This window comes from Vulpes vulpes, chromosome 14, assembly GCF_048418805.1.
Source record: "Vulpes vulpes isolate BD-2025 chromosome 14, VulVul3, whole genome shotgun sequence".
In the NCBI taxonomy this organism is placed as follows: Eukaryota; Metazoa; Chordata; class Mammalia; order Carnivora; family Canidae; genus Vulpes; species Vulpes vulpes.
Window position 1 is genome coordinate 38,460,065 of NC_132793.1, and position 14,545 is coordinate 38,474,609.

General features: G+C 35.3%; 1 protein-coding gene across 14 annotated transcripts in view; it reads right to left on the reverse strand.

Moving 5' to 3' along the window:
- Positions 1-14,545, reverse strand: part of TASP1 (taspase 1) — a 349,892-nt gene that overhangs the window by 125,635 nt on the left and 209,712 nt on the right. The window lies entirely within an intron of this gene.

Here is a 14,545-nt window from a genome sequence, read left to right on the forward strand (position 1 = left end):
TGAAGGGGCTCTCACTGGCCAAATCAGTGACAATCTAAGTATCAAAATAAATAATGATAGTAATGAATTATCACTACTGAATAAGAACCAAAAAGCCCATACTAATGCAAATAAATAAATGAATAAATAAACGGGGGAGAAGAGAAAGCTCTTCCTTGAAGCAGAATGCCAACGAATACAGAAGAAATAACAAGTTAGAAAACCATCATGGTTGCTAAAACTAGTAGGTGCCAATTTGAAGAAAAGCAAGCTATTTACATAGTCTCAAAGTATCTTTCCATAAAATTCTTACTAAATGTAAAAGGGGAAAGTATAAGTTCACTGTGGAGAAACCAATAAACCTCCATCCCTCCTTAATCAAATGATCAAAACTCGTATCACCAATTAAGGGAAAATCAACACCACATGCCTTCTGGTAAGATACCCCACGACACATCACCATTTCTGTGGTACTTCTGCCCAAACTGCAGAACCCAAATTGCTTGAGGAAATACCACACAAGTCTGATACAGGAACACTACTAAATAACTGGTTTGAACTCTTCAAAAATGTTAAAGTCAAAACATACAAAGGAAGTTGAGAAACTGTTCCCATTTAAAGGAGATATGACAACTAAATGTAATGTGCTATCCTGCACTGGTCTAGGAGTAGAGGATGTCATAATGACGTTATTGAGACAATTGATGATTTTAAAAAGAGACTACGGATTAGCTAATGCTGTATCACTATTAAATTTTATGATTTTTATAATTGTACTGTAATTATTTAGAAGCATGGCTTGTCCTTAAGATATATACACTGAAGAATTAGGAGTAAAGATAGCTAACATCCATCTTGCCTTCAAATAGTTCAGGGGAAAAAATGCACACTTCAGTATATGTGTGTGTGTGTGTAGAGGGAAGAAAGGAGAAGGAAGGACTAAGGATAGAAAAACAAATGGGGGAAAATAAAAACAACAGGTGAATCTGGGTAAAAGCTATTCTTGCAACTTTTCTGTAAGTTTGAAATTATACTTTAATAAAAAGTTACAAAAAAGAAAAATCCACAAATATCAGAGAGACATACAAAACCCTGTCACCTTCAAGTATTTATTTTCAAAATTCTATGGTTTTTTTTTAAAGGCATTTTTTAACTTTTGATGTACTTCTTCAACAAAAATTTTAAAATTCTCTGATAATAAAACTGCATTGCTCAACATTAAACTCTCTGAGTCCCAAGCCATCCATCTGTTTATATCTCTGAGCTAATTAAGCCTGAAGACAAGTGTTTGAGTTGAGACACAACTGTGGGATCAGTGATTCTAGACTCTGAAGGCTTTGCCAGACATGTGGGGAAGAAAGAAGCAGTAAGGGGCAAAACTGAGTTCCTCAGATACGTGGCTCACTCCCTCATCATTAATTAATTATCAAACCTGCCAACCTGCTCAACAGACGCTCTGCTGAATAGTGCAGGAAAACAGCGTCACGCAATGAAGCAAGTTCTCCCCACCAGATGTTTTTTCTTCCTCACACATCTGCTTTGAACTTCAAAAATCTTGAAGTCCAGAGCAAGGTCTGGGATATTCTAAATTGCCTAACAGAGCAAAGGCATTCAAGTCTTACTGAATTTCCTTAAAGTAGTGACAAAGCAATTGTATTTAAATACAAAGTTGAGGCATTTCTAAAATTGTGATTTCTCCTTATGCCCCAAATGTTAAGGTGGCTCGTGAATTAGCCATGGGACAAAAAGTACATGGAAATATCGTTGATCTAATTATGAAAGAAAAGGATAAGAACATTACACTTTATTTTTTTTTAAGATTCTATTTGTAGAGGAGAGGCAGAGACACGGGCAGAGGGAGAAGCAGGCTCCATGCAGGGAGCCCAACATGGGACTCGACCCTGGGTCTCCAGGATCCTACTCTGGGCTGAAGGCAGCACTAAACTTCTGAGCCACCAGGGCTGCCCTACACTTTATTTTTTTAAGACACAAGTGTGCTTATTTTAAATGCATTACTCTCTCTAAAGATGTAGCCACCTCTAAGGAAATGTAATATACAAAAAATTTAAAATTATGAAACAGGATATATTGGGTATACTGACTTCATTAAATAATTGTTTTTAGGGGGTCCCTGGGTGGCTCAGCGGTTTAGCACCTGCCTTTGGCCCAGGGCACAATCCTGGAGTTCTGGGATCGAGTCCCACGTCGGGCTCCCGGCGTGGAGCCTGCTTCCCCCCCCGCCCCGTGTCTATCATAAATAAATAAATCTTTTTAAAAAAATAATTGCTTTTATATTGAAGGGTTTCTACACATAGTTTAGGAGTTCTTAAAAGTAACTGTCTAGAAATTCAGTTTTTTTTTTTAAGAAATCAGTTTTCACTTACTTTTTTCACAAACATTATCGAAAATATATTTTTACAATGTGCATTGTATTGACATACTATTTTTAATACCTACAATTCAAATATGTATGTATGAGTTACTGGTTCAGACTAACACAAAAAATCAACAGAAATCGCTTATGATTTAAATTATAGAATGCTTTTGGAAATAAGTCCTATTTATCGAAGTGTATGTCTTCAGTCAATTTAACAAAATATTTCTTGGTCAAGGCATTTAGGAAAGCAGGAGAGAGAGGAACTAACATTGAGAATCCATCATATGCCAGGCACTGTCTTCTGTAATAGAACTCAGTAAAGCCTGGATGGGAAACCTGAGGCTAAGAGTAGGTAAGTAAAATGGCTTAGTTTATTTTGGTAAGTCCACAAACTACAATTCAAACTGGACTTTTAGATTCCAAAACCTGGTGACCCTCCATTGTTCTACTGCTTTGAAATTTATACAGCTTGGAACGAACAATTTATAATCAGTGTTATAAATTGAGAGGATTAAATTCGTTAAAAACAACAAAGAACCAACAAAATATCAAACAGAATACAATTCTTAAATATCTCTTAAGAAAAGCTGTTATTTTTGTTATTTTCTTAGAATTAATTTTTATTTAAATTTTAGTTAGTTAATATACAGTACAATATTGGTTTCTGGAGTAGATTTTAGTGATTCATCACTTACATACGATACCCAGTGCTCATCACAAGTATCCTCTTTAATACCCATCGTTCATCTAGCCCATCCCCCATCCACCTCCTTCACTGACCCTCAGTTTATTCTCTATTCAGCCTTTTATGGTTTGTTTCCCTATCTCCTATTTCCCCCCCTTCCCATATGTTCATCTGTTTTGTTTCTTAAATTCCACATGAGTGGAATTATATGGTATTTGTCTTCTTTGAATGACTTATTTCACTTAGTATAATACAGTCTAATTCCATCCACCTTATTGCAAAAGACAAGATTTCTTTTTTGATGGCTGAGTAATATTCCACTGTATTTATATACCATGTCTTCTTTATCCATTCATCAGTTGATGGATATTTGGGCTTTCTCCATAGTTTGGCTACTGTTTATAATGCTGCTATAAACATCGGGACACATGTACCGTATCATATCTGTATTTTTGTATTCTTTGGGTAAATACCTTAGTAATGCAATTGCTAGATTGTAGGGTAGTTCTATTTTTAATTTTTTGAGGAACCTCCATACTGCTCTCCAGAGTGATTACGCTGGGAATCACTGCATTCCCACCAACAATGTAAGAGGGTTACCCCTTCTCCCCATTCTTGCCAACATTTGTTTTGGTGTTGTTAATTTTTGCCATTCTGACAGGTGTGAGGTGGTGTCTTAATTGTGGTTTTGATTTGTATTTCCCTGATGATTACTGATACTGAGCATCTTTTCATGTATCTGTTAGCCATCTGGATGTCGTCTTTGGCACAGTGTCTATTCATGTCTTCTGATCATTTCTTAACTGGGTTATTTGTTCTTTGGGTGTTGAATTTGCTAAGTTCTTTATAGATTTTGGATACTAACCATTAAAACTAACCAAACCCAAAGGCCACCAAAGACAAAATCAATACATCTGACTAGATTAAAAATTTTTATGGTATTTTCTTTTGCCATATGGGGAAAAAAGTCAAGAGATAAATGACACACTAGGGAAAATATCTGCATAAAAAATGCTTAGAAAAAGGACTAATTTTCTTCATATATAAAGATCTGCCACAAATCAATGAGAAAAAGACGTAAGGAAAAAGTGAAAACTAAAAGGAATATAATTGACTCTGAAACATGAAAAGATGTTCTATATTTCTTCATACTAGAAGAAATACAAAATAAAACCACAAAATACCATTATTCAACTATTAGGTTATCAGATATCAAAAGTTTGAAACAACGTTATGTTAACTGGGGGTGGATAAAAAAAGCACACTCATTTACCAATTATGGAGGCACGACCATTTGAAAATAGATCCTTGCAATTTGTGGTATTTATGCTCCATTTGGTCACTACAAACACTGAATTAGTAAATACTGAGGAATTGCTCATAAGGGAAATTCAGGGAAAGGTTCCTACAAGCCTCTGGTTACAACATTTTCAAACAATAAGTAACCTTATTTTATATGTTTCTGTATAAGATATCTTATTTAATATATTTTTCTTCTAAATAATTAGATACATAATCTTTCTTTATAACACAGCGGTAGCAAAGAAGAGTTTAACATTTTCCTGACGCTGGATAACCTGCTCATGAACTTCTTTGGTTTTCAGTCTCACAATAATTCCATCCCTGATGCTCTGTTTATTGGTCATTATCTCATGAATCCACAAATTTAGCTACTTTTCCAGCTTTTCCACGACTTTATCATGAACCACATGTTACTTTAGCAGTTTCTGGAGGACCATCACATACAATTTGATGAATTTCCTCTTCCATTTTCTGGATGTATGACATTGATTAATTAACTTTGAACTCACGGTCAACAGCATTAGTTTTATATATTCTTTATACGTTTTGGATATTAACCCTTTATTGAATATGTCATTTGAAAGTATCTTCTCCCATTCTGCATGCTCTCTTTTAGTTTCCCTGATTGTTTCCTTGCTATGCAAAGCTTTTTATTTTGATGTAGTCCCAATAGTTTTTTGGTTTTTTTTTTTTTTTTTTTTTTTTTTTGCTTTTATTTCCCTTCTCTCAAGAGACATGTCAAAGATGTTACTGCCTGTGTTCTCTTCTAGGATTTTTATGGTTTAAGGTCTCACATTTAGGTCTTTAATCAATTTTGAATTTATTTTTTTGTGTTTGGTGTAAGAAAGCGGTCCAGTTGCATTCTCTTGCAAGTCGCTGTCCAGTTTTCCCAACACCATTTGTTGAAGAGACTGTCTTTTTCCCATTAAATATTCTTTCCTGCTTTGTGGAAAATTGACCATATAGTTATGGGTTCACTTCTGGATTTTCTATTCTCTTCCAATGATCTAAGTATCTATTTTTGTGCCAGTCCCATACTGCCTTGATCACTACAGCTTTGTAGTAGAACTTCAAATCTGGAATTGTGATACCTCCAGCTTAGTTCTTTTCTTTTTCAAGACTGTTTCGGCTATTTTAAATTGTTTTTTTCTAGTCCTTTGAAAAATTCTGTTGGCATTTTGATAAGAATTGCATTAAATCTATAGATTACTTTGGGTAGTATGTATGTTTTAACAATATTTGTTCTTTCCATTTCCATTCCATTCATTTCCGTGGAATGTCTTTCCATTTCTACGTGTCTTTAGTTTCTTTCATCAGTGTTTTACAGTTTTCGGAGTACAGGTCTTCCAACTCCTTGGTTAATTTATTCCTGGGTATTTTATTATTTTTTGTACAACTGTAAATGAAATTGCTTTCTTAATGTCTCCTATTGCTTCATTATTATGTATAGGAATGCAACAGATTTCTGTATAATTATTTTGTATCCTGTGACCTTACTGAATTCATCTGTTAGTTTTAGTAGTTTTTTGGTGGAATTTTTAGGGTTTTCTGTATATACTATCATGTCATCTAGAAATAGTCAGTTTTGCTTCTTCCTTACCATTCTGGATGCCCTTTATTCCATCCTTTTGTCTGATTGCTGTGGCTAGGACTTCTAGTATTGTGTTGAATAAATGCAGTGAGAGTGGATATCCTTGTCTTATTCTTTATCTTAGGGAAAAAGCTTTCAGTTTTTCACAATTGATATGATGTTAGCTGTAGGTTTTCATAAATGGCCTTTATTATGTTGAGGTATGTTCCCTCTAAACCTATTTTGTTGGGTTTTTACCATGAATGGATGTTGTACTTTGTCAAATGCTTTGCCTGCAACTGTTGAAATGATCATATGGTTTTTATCTTTTCTCTTATTGATGTGATTAATCATATTGATTTGCAAATATTGAACCATGTTTGCATCCTGGGAATAACACTTGATTGTGGTGATTTTTTTTAATTATTGCTGGATTCGGCTTGCTAGTATTTAAATGAGGATTTTCACATCTATGTTCATCAGAGATATTGGTCTGTTGTTCTCTTCTCTTGTAGTGCTTTATCTTTATGTTTTTGTATCAGGTAACATAGGCCTCATAGATGAACTTGTAAGTTTTCCTTCCTTTTCTATTTTTTTGGAATAATTTGAGAAGAATAGGTATTAATGCTTCTTTAAACGTTTAATAGAATTCACCTGTGAAGCCATCTGGACCTGGACCTGGATCTTTGTTTACTGATTGATTGATTGATTGATTACTGATTCAACTGAATATACCGATTCAATTTCATTGCTGATAATTGATGTGTTCAAATTTTCTATTTCTTCCTGATTCAGTGTTGGTAATTCATGTTTCCAGGAATTTATCCATATCTTCTAGTTGTCCAATTTGTTCCCATATAATTTTTCATAATATTCTCTTGTAATCCTTTTTATTTCTGTGGTGTCATTTATTTCTCCTCTTTCGTTTCTGATTTTGAGTCCTCTCTCTCCATCTTTTTTTTTTTTTTTTTTTCCGTTTTTGTTTTTGTTTTTTAAAGTGGGCTCCAGGAACACCTGGGTGGCTCAGTGGTTAAGTGTCTGCCTTTGGCTCAGGGCATGACCTCCAGTCTGGGGATCAAGTCCTGCATCAGGCTCCCTGCAAGGACCCTCTTTCTCCCTCTATGTCTCTGCCTCTCATGAATAAATAAATAAAATCTTAAAAAATAAACTAACTAAATTTATTAAAAAATAAATAAACAAAATGGAGTTCAGTGCAGGGCTTGAACTCATGACTCTGAGATCAAGACCTAAGCTAAGATCAAGAGTCAGATGCTCAACCAACTAAGCCACCCTGGCACCCTCTCCCTCTTTTCTGATTAATCTGGCTAATGATTTATCAATTTTGTTGATCGTTTCAAAGAACCAGCTCCTATTTTCATTAATCTGTTCTATTGTTGTTGTTGTTTTTAGTTTATATTTCACTTATTTCTGCTCTAATATTTATTATTTATTTCCTCCTATGGGCTTCGGGTTTCATTGGTTCTTCTTTTTCTAGCTCCTCTAGGTGTAAGGTTAAGATTTTTCTTGCTTCTTGAGGTAGATCGGTATTGCTATAACCTTCTTTCTTAAAACAGCTTTTGCTGCATTGCAAACATTTGGACTATTGTATTTTCATTTTCATATATCTCCATGTATTTTTTTTACTTCTTTGATTTCTTGGGTGACTCATTCATTGTTTACTAGCATGTTATTTAACCGCCATGTTTTTGTTCTCTTTCTAGATTTTTTTCTTATGGTTGATTTCTAGTTTCACAGCATTCTAGGCAGAAGAAATGAATGGAATGAATTCAATCTATTTGAATATGTTGAGAATTGTTTTGTGGACTAATATATGATATATTCTGGAGAATGTGCACTTGAAAAGAATGTGTACTCTGCTGTTTTAGGATGGAGTATTCTGAGTATATTGGTTAAATCCACCTGGTCCAATGTGTCATTCAAAGCCACTGTTTCCTTATTGATTTTCTGTTTGGATGATGTTCTGTTTGGACAAATGTCCACTGAAGTAAGTGGGGTGCTAAAGTCCTCTATTAATATTATATTATTACTTATTAGTTTCTTTATGTTTATTATTTTAACTGCTTTAAGTATTTGGGGTGCTAAAGTCCTCTATTAATATTATTATTACTGATTAGTTTCTTTATGTTTATTATTTTAACTGCTTTAAGTATTATTTTAACTGCTTTAAGTGTGGTGGCATAAATATTTATAATTGTTCTATCTTCCTGCTGGATTCTCCCCTTAATGATTATAGAGTATCTTTCTTTGTCTCTTATTACAGTTTTGTTTTAAAGTCTATTTTGGCCTATGGGACACCTGGGTGGCTCAGCAGTTGAGTGTCTGCCTTTGGCTCAGGGCGTGATCCCAGGATTTTGGATCAAGTCCCACATCGGGCTCCTTGCAGGGAGCCTGCTTCTCCCTCTGCCTATGTCTCTGCCTTTCTCTGTGTATCTCTCATGAATAAATAGATAAAATCATTTTTAAAAAGTCTATTTTGGCCTAAGGGCACAGTTGGTTAAGTGTCTGACTCTTGATTTCAGCTTAGGTCATGATCTTAGGGTCATGGAATTGAGCCCCACATTGGGCTCATGCTGGGTGTGGAGTCTCCCTCTCCCTCTCCCACTGCCTCTCTCCCTCATCAATGCTTTCTTCACAAAAAAAAAAAAAAAAAAAAAAGTCTATTTTGTCCTTTTCTATCCATTCACTCTCAATCTGTATGAGCCTTTAGGTCTGAAATGGGTCTCTTGTAGGCAGTATATAGATGGATCTTGTTTTTATTTTAATCCATTCCATCACCTATGTCTTTTGATTGGAGTGTTTAGTCCATCCAAAATGATTACTGTTAGGTATGCATTTATTACCATTTTGCTACTTGTTCTATAGTTGCTTTTGTAGCTTTTCTCTGTCCCTTTCTTCTCTTGCTCTCCTCTTGCGATTAGTTGGCTTTTTTTAGTGATATACTTGGATTCCTTTGTCTTCAGTTTTTGCATACCTATTACTAGTTTTTGTTTTTTGGTTACCTTTTGGTTTATATATAACATCTTCTGCATTTTTGAGTCTATATTAAGTTGATGGGCACTTAAGTTTGAACTCATTATTTACTCCTCTCCTTCCCACATTTTAAGTATATGGTTTCATACTTTACATCCTTTTATTTTTGTGAGTCCCTTGACTGATTTTTACAGATATACTTATTTTTACCATTTTTCTGCTTCGTACTTTTCTTACTCTTGCTTATGGTCTTTCCTTTCAACTCAAAGAGTCCCCTTTAATATTTCTTGTTAGGCTGGCTTAGTACTCACGAACTCCTTTAACTTTTGTTTGTCTGGGAAACCATCTCTCCTTCTATTCTGAATGACAGCTTTGCTGAAGAGTATTCTTGGCTGCAGACTGTTTCCTTTCAGCCCTTTGAATATATCATGTTACAACTTTCTGGCCTGCAAAGTTTCCGTTAAAAATCAGCTGATAGCCTCAATGGAGGTTTCCCTTGTTTGTAACTGCTTTCTTTTCTCTTGCTGCTTTTAAAATTCTCACTTAACACTACTTTTAGCTATCTTAATTACTGTATGTCTTGGTGTGGACCTCCTTGGCTTGATTTTGTTGGGGGGCATCTCTAAATGTCCTGGATCTGGATTTCTTCTTCCTTCCCCAGATTCAGAAATTTTCAGCTATTATTTCTTCAAATAAATTTTCTGTCCTCTCTTCTTTCTCTTCTCCTTCTGGAATCCCAATAACACGAATGTTATTAGACTTGATGGTGTTATTGAGTTGTTTGGGGGCCATTTTAAACAGTGAAGCCATCAGTAAAAGCACAAAAAATGTGAAAAATGTGGCATTAAACAGGCTACAAAGAGGACACTTCTTTACAGTTATGAAAGCTGAGACATGAAGGCAGAGCATCACCTTGTTCACCTCAGCTGAGAATGTGCATGTCAGGTGACTCAAAATTTTCATCACTCTGCGTGTGCCTAAAAATGACTGTGAAAGTGCTGGGAGTCCTAATTTTGAAATTACACATAAGTTTCAGCAAATAGGAAAATTAGTAAATTTGAAATCTGTAAATAATGAAAACAGACTATAGTTACTAAAATGACATACTCTTTGATCTAGTAATTCTACTTCTGGGTAATTACAGATATGCTTTTATATATATGAAATGACATATTTACAAAGATATTCATTGAAGTAGTTTTAATTAGGAAGAAACTGGAAATAGTTCAGTTGCCTATTGGTGGGAGTATACTATATACCATAGTACATAAATAACGATGGTACTCTAGACAGTCGAATACCATGCAACAATTAAAAACAAAGGAAGAAGCTCTACTTGGTAGATATGGAACCACCTACATTGAATATTTTTCAAACTTTCTGACCATGAACCACAATATAACCAAACAAAATTTAAAAGTCTCACACATTGTCACTTAGTAAACATATTTCTATATAAGTGAAATTTCACAAAATAAAACCTACCCTTGGGCAGCCAGGGTGGTTCAGCAGTTTAGTGCCGCCTTCAGCCCAGGGTGTGATCCTGGAGACCCAGGATTGAGTTCAACATCAGGCTCCCTGCATGGAGCCTGCTTCTCCCTCTGCCTGTGTCTCTGCCTCTCTCTCTGTATCTCTCATGAATAAATAAATAAAATCTCAAATAAATAAACAAACAAACCTACCCTTTTACTTACCATGCATTAGTTTATACTATTGGATTCTTTATATTCTATCCACTGTATTTAAAGGATTCTGCAAATGACTCACTAAATTAACATTAGACCTCATTAATAAACATGCTTCAGTTTGAAAAAATACTGATTTACAAGATACATAGTTTATCTAACATAAAAGGCAAGGTAGAAGGGCACCATGGATGAATACATTTATAAATACACAGTATCTCTCAGGAAAAATATTTTAGGAACTGGCAACAGTAGTTGCACTACTATAAAGAGAACTGGTTGGTTAAGGGAGTTTAATGGAGAACAACCTATTTTTCACCATATATCCTTTCCTGAAACTTCTGAATTTTGTGTTATTTTGGTTTATTTCCTATTTTTTAAAAATGCCCCTAGGAATCTCAATTACCCTTTTAACCTATGTTATCAAGAAAAATTAATTTCTTCCCTATTTAGAATTAATTTCTTCCCTTCCCTATGACATTCTGAACTTCTGAAATTTGATGTAATGAGATGTTACCATATATTTTTAATTATCCCTCATGAGAATGCTTTATTATGATGTGAAATGATCTAATGCTTTCAAATTGTTTCATGTCTTGTGACTACCTAAAATATACCAGATCTTATAAAGGGCCACAATTTTATTAAGACCCTACATAAATTTACACTGGACACATTTATTTAAGGCAAAGCCTGTTGTGTTTAAAGATCAATTAAAACAAACAAACAAAAAAATTTATTCCCATTACAAATTTAAAAATTCTAAAACCACTATGAGTTTTTAAAAATGAGTAGAAAACATTTGTTGTCTCAAGGGCAGTTTATCTCACAAACTTTTATAACTGTCTAATTAAATCCTAAATTATACTTAAAACCTGGCAAAGGATAGTACAAAATTAGCTCAAATATAGTTGCCCAAAGACAAAAAATAAAATGAGTAGCATTTCTTATCATGAGTGACATCTAAGTCTAATTGATTTCTTGATTTTAGGGATTAAATTTGAAATTGTTTCATACACCTAAAATGGAAATTTACGTTAAGAGTATTAAGATATGATCCTAATAATAATACAGCAAACTGGGCAGGTGTTATATCATAATACTGGGATTTTTCCTGTGTGATTATCCCATGTAGAGAATCATGAACTGAAGCAACATATAGGATAAATGAGTGGTCTGGAGTGACATGTCTGAGCCTGTGAAAGTGTATGTTTCTTTGGCAGTGGCTGGTGACTGTTTACACCTCAACTACTAATTTGAAAAGCCTGTGTTTTAGAAAGCCAAAGCCCAATGGGCACCTGCATGGGTCAGTCAATTGAGCATTCAACTCTTGGTTTCAGCTCAGGTTATGATCCCCAGGTCTTGGGATCTAGGCAAGCATTGAGCTCTGCACTCAGTGGGGAGTCTACTCAAGATTCTCTCTTCCTCTTCCCCTTCCTCCCATTCACTCTGTCTCTAAAATAAATAGATAATTTAAAAAAAAAAAAAAAGAAAGAAAGAAAGCCAAAGCCCAGGCACTGTGGAGCTACTGAAGATGACCAGACTATTTTCTGATCTCTATCAGAAAACTTTAAGAACACACAAAGCCATGCTAAAATAGATTCCTAAACATGTGAAAGATAGTCATAGAGATTTGGTAAGTTTCTCTATCAAGTGACTTCACAACACATCATATCACATAAATGTGATGTGGAAAAAAGCCAGCAATACCAACTCTGTTCCAGTGCCAGAGAATGGCTTACATAAGATGTGTCGTGCTGTGTTCCTCAAGAATGACATGTTAGAGGCCCCTGGATGGCTCAGTCCATTGAACATACAATTTTGTTCCTGGCTCAGGTCGTGATCTCAGGGTTGTAAGATCAAGCCCCACATCAGGCTCCACACTCAGTACCAAGTCTGCTGTCTCTCTCCCTCTGCTCCTCCTCCTGCTCTCTCTTGTCTCTCAAATAAACAAAATCTTTTAAAAAAAAAAAATCACAGGCTAATGGTATTACAGGCACATCGAAATGGATTTGCACATAATCTTAGAGGCTAGCCTTTGTGCAAAGTTGCATTTAATACATTAAATGCATTAAATAAATTTACCTACAAGTATAATGCTCAAGAGTGGTTCTACTTTTTAGTCTTGGTGTCCTTCCACTATATAAGATAGTCTTCAGCCCCTACGCAAGGCTTTGGCTCCTGGTGACATTTAAATCACCACCTTCAACAGTTAATATTAGAGCTACAAAATTTCTTTACTAGGGTTGCAAGCAAGTTTTCTCTACCAAGTGGATTCTCTTCTCTAACCAGAGAAGCTCTCAGCCACCCCTTAAAAAAAAAAAATTGTTGTTCTCCAATTGTTGTTAACAACCCCCAGCTGCACTGGCTCCTGCACCCATTTAAATCCCCTCTGCCTGGCTTCACATCCAGACTTTCTTGCAAGGAAAACAGAACTTTAAAATCAGAACCATCTTGGGCTGGGCAGTTGCCAAGTCAGCTGCTGCTCCTTAGAATTAGGTGGAATGACTTACCCTTGGACATTTTGCACAGTGCTTTAAGTTACACCTTACTAAATAAAGATAAGCTCATTTTTAAAAAAAAGATTTTATTTATTCATTTGAGACAGACAGAGAGAGCATGAGCAGGAGGAGAGGAAGGGAGAGAAGAAGCAGACCCCCCACTGAGCGGGGAGCCAGACATGGGACTCAATCCCAGGGCCTGGAGATCACAACCTGAGCCAAAGGCAGACGTTCAACCATCTGAGCCACCCAGGCACCCCGATAAGCTCATTTTTAAAATGGGAAGAATGAGGAATTGTAAATAGAAGAGCCTCCTCTTATCTCTGTAGTTTTCCCCTGTGGTTGTTAAGTTCTTTATAACCCAGAATGGAGTTTATACAGGGATGCTTTACTGTCCTAACACAGAATCCTTAGGATTCACATCTTGTATGTTCTACTGTGGCCATGAAGTAGCTCTGAGTTGGTTCACCTCTTTGAAAAACTTTCACCACTAAACTGTTTCAGAAGGGATGGAGTTACAGAATCCCAGTTATACTTAGTTATACTAAGCCAAGAAAATAACTATTTTCTCTTTCCAAGGCTCGCTCTGATTTGTTCAAGACTAAAGGATGGTGACTGAAAAGGGAGAGAGGGATGTGGGTCAAATAGTAATTCAGTTCTCTTCCTTTTTTATCTTTTGTTTATTTATTTGTAGATTTATTTATTTGAGAGAGTGTGTGCATGAGCAGGAGGGAGGGACAGAGGGAGAGAGAGAATCTCAAGCAGACTCCCCACTGGCAGACCAGTGTGGGGCTCGATCCCATGACTCAAGCCAAAATCAAGAGTCAGATGCTTAACCGACTGAGCCACTCAGGCACCCTTTTTATCATTTTATTGTATTAGAAACCACTGGAAATAGGGGCCACTGGCTGGAACATGAAAGTTCTCTGCTGAACAGAAAAGCATTCAGTGAAACAAATTTTTATTGAAACATGATTTCATTCATTCAACAAATATTTTTTTAGGATTTATTTCATGCTAAAGTGATCTCTATTACCCTTTGAGCAGATGAAAATTGACTATAAAATTTGTCAAAATGTTTTTCTGAGAGTTTTAGGAGAACCACAGTAATAGGAATTACATAATCACTAGAATTCAACCCATAAATCTTTTTATTCTTTATATCAAATGGAAAATTTTGTGGCCCAAATAAAAATACTACATAGTTAGATTATAGCTAGAACTAATACTTCTTACGATGGACAAAAAAATTACAGATAAACATCTATTTCTAATTTTTTAAAAAGTACATTAGTAATATTTAAGGGTAAAAATGTTCTTTTATAAAGCAGATTATGCCATTTGTAATCAACATCTTTTTGTTTTAAAAAACAACTAATTGGGCAGCCCGGGTGGCTCAGCGGTTTAGTGCTGCCTTCAGCCCAGGCCGAGATCCTGGGGACCCGGGATTGAGTC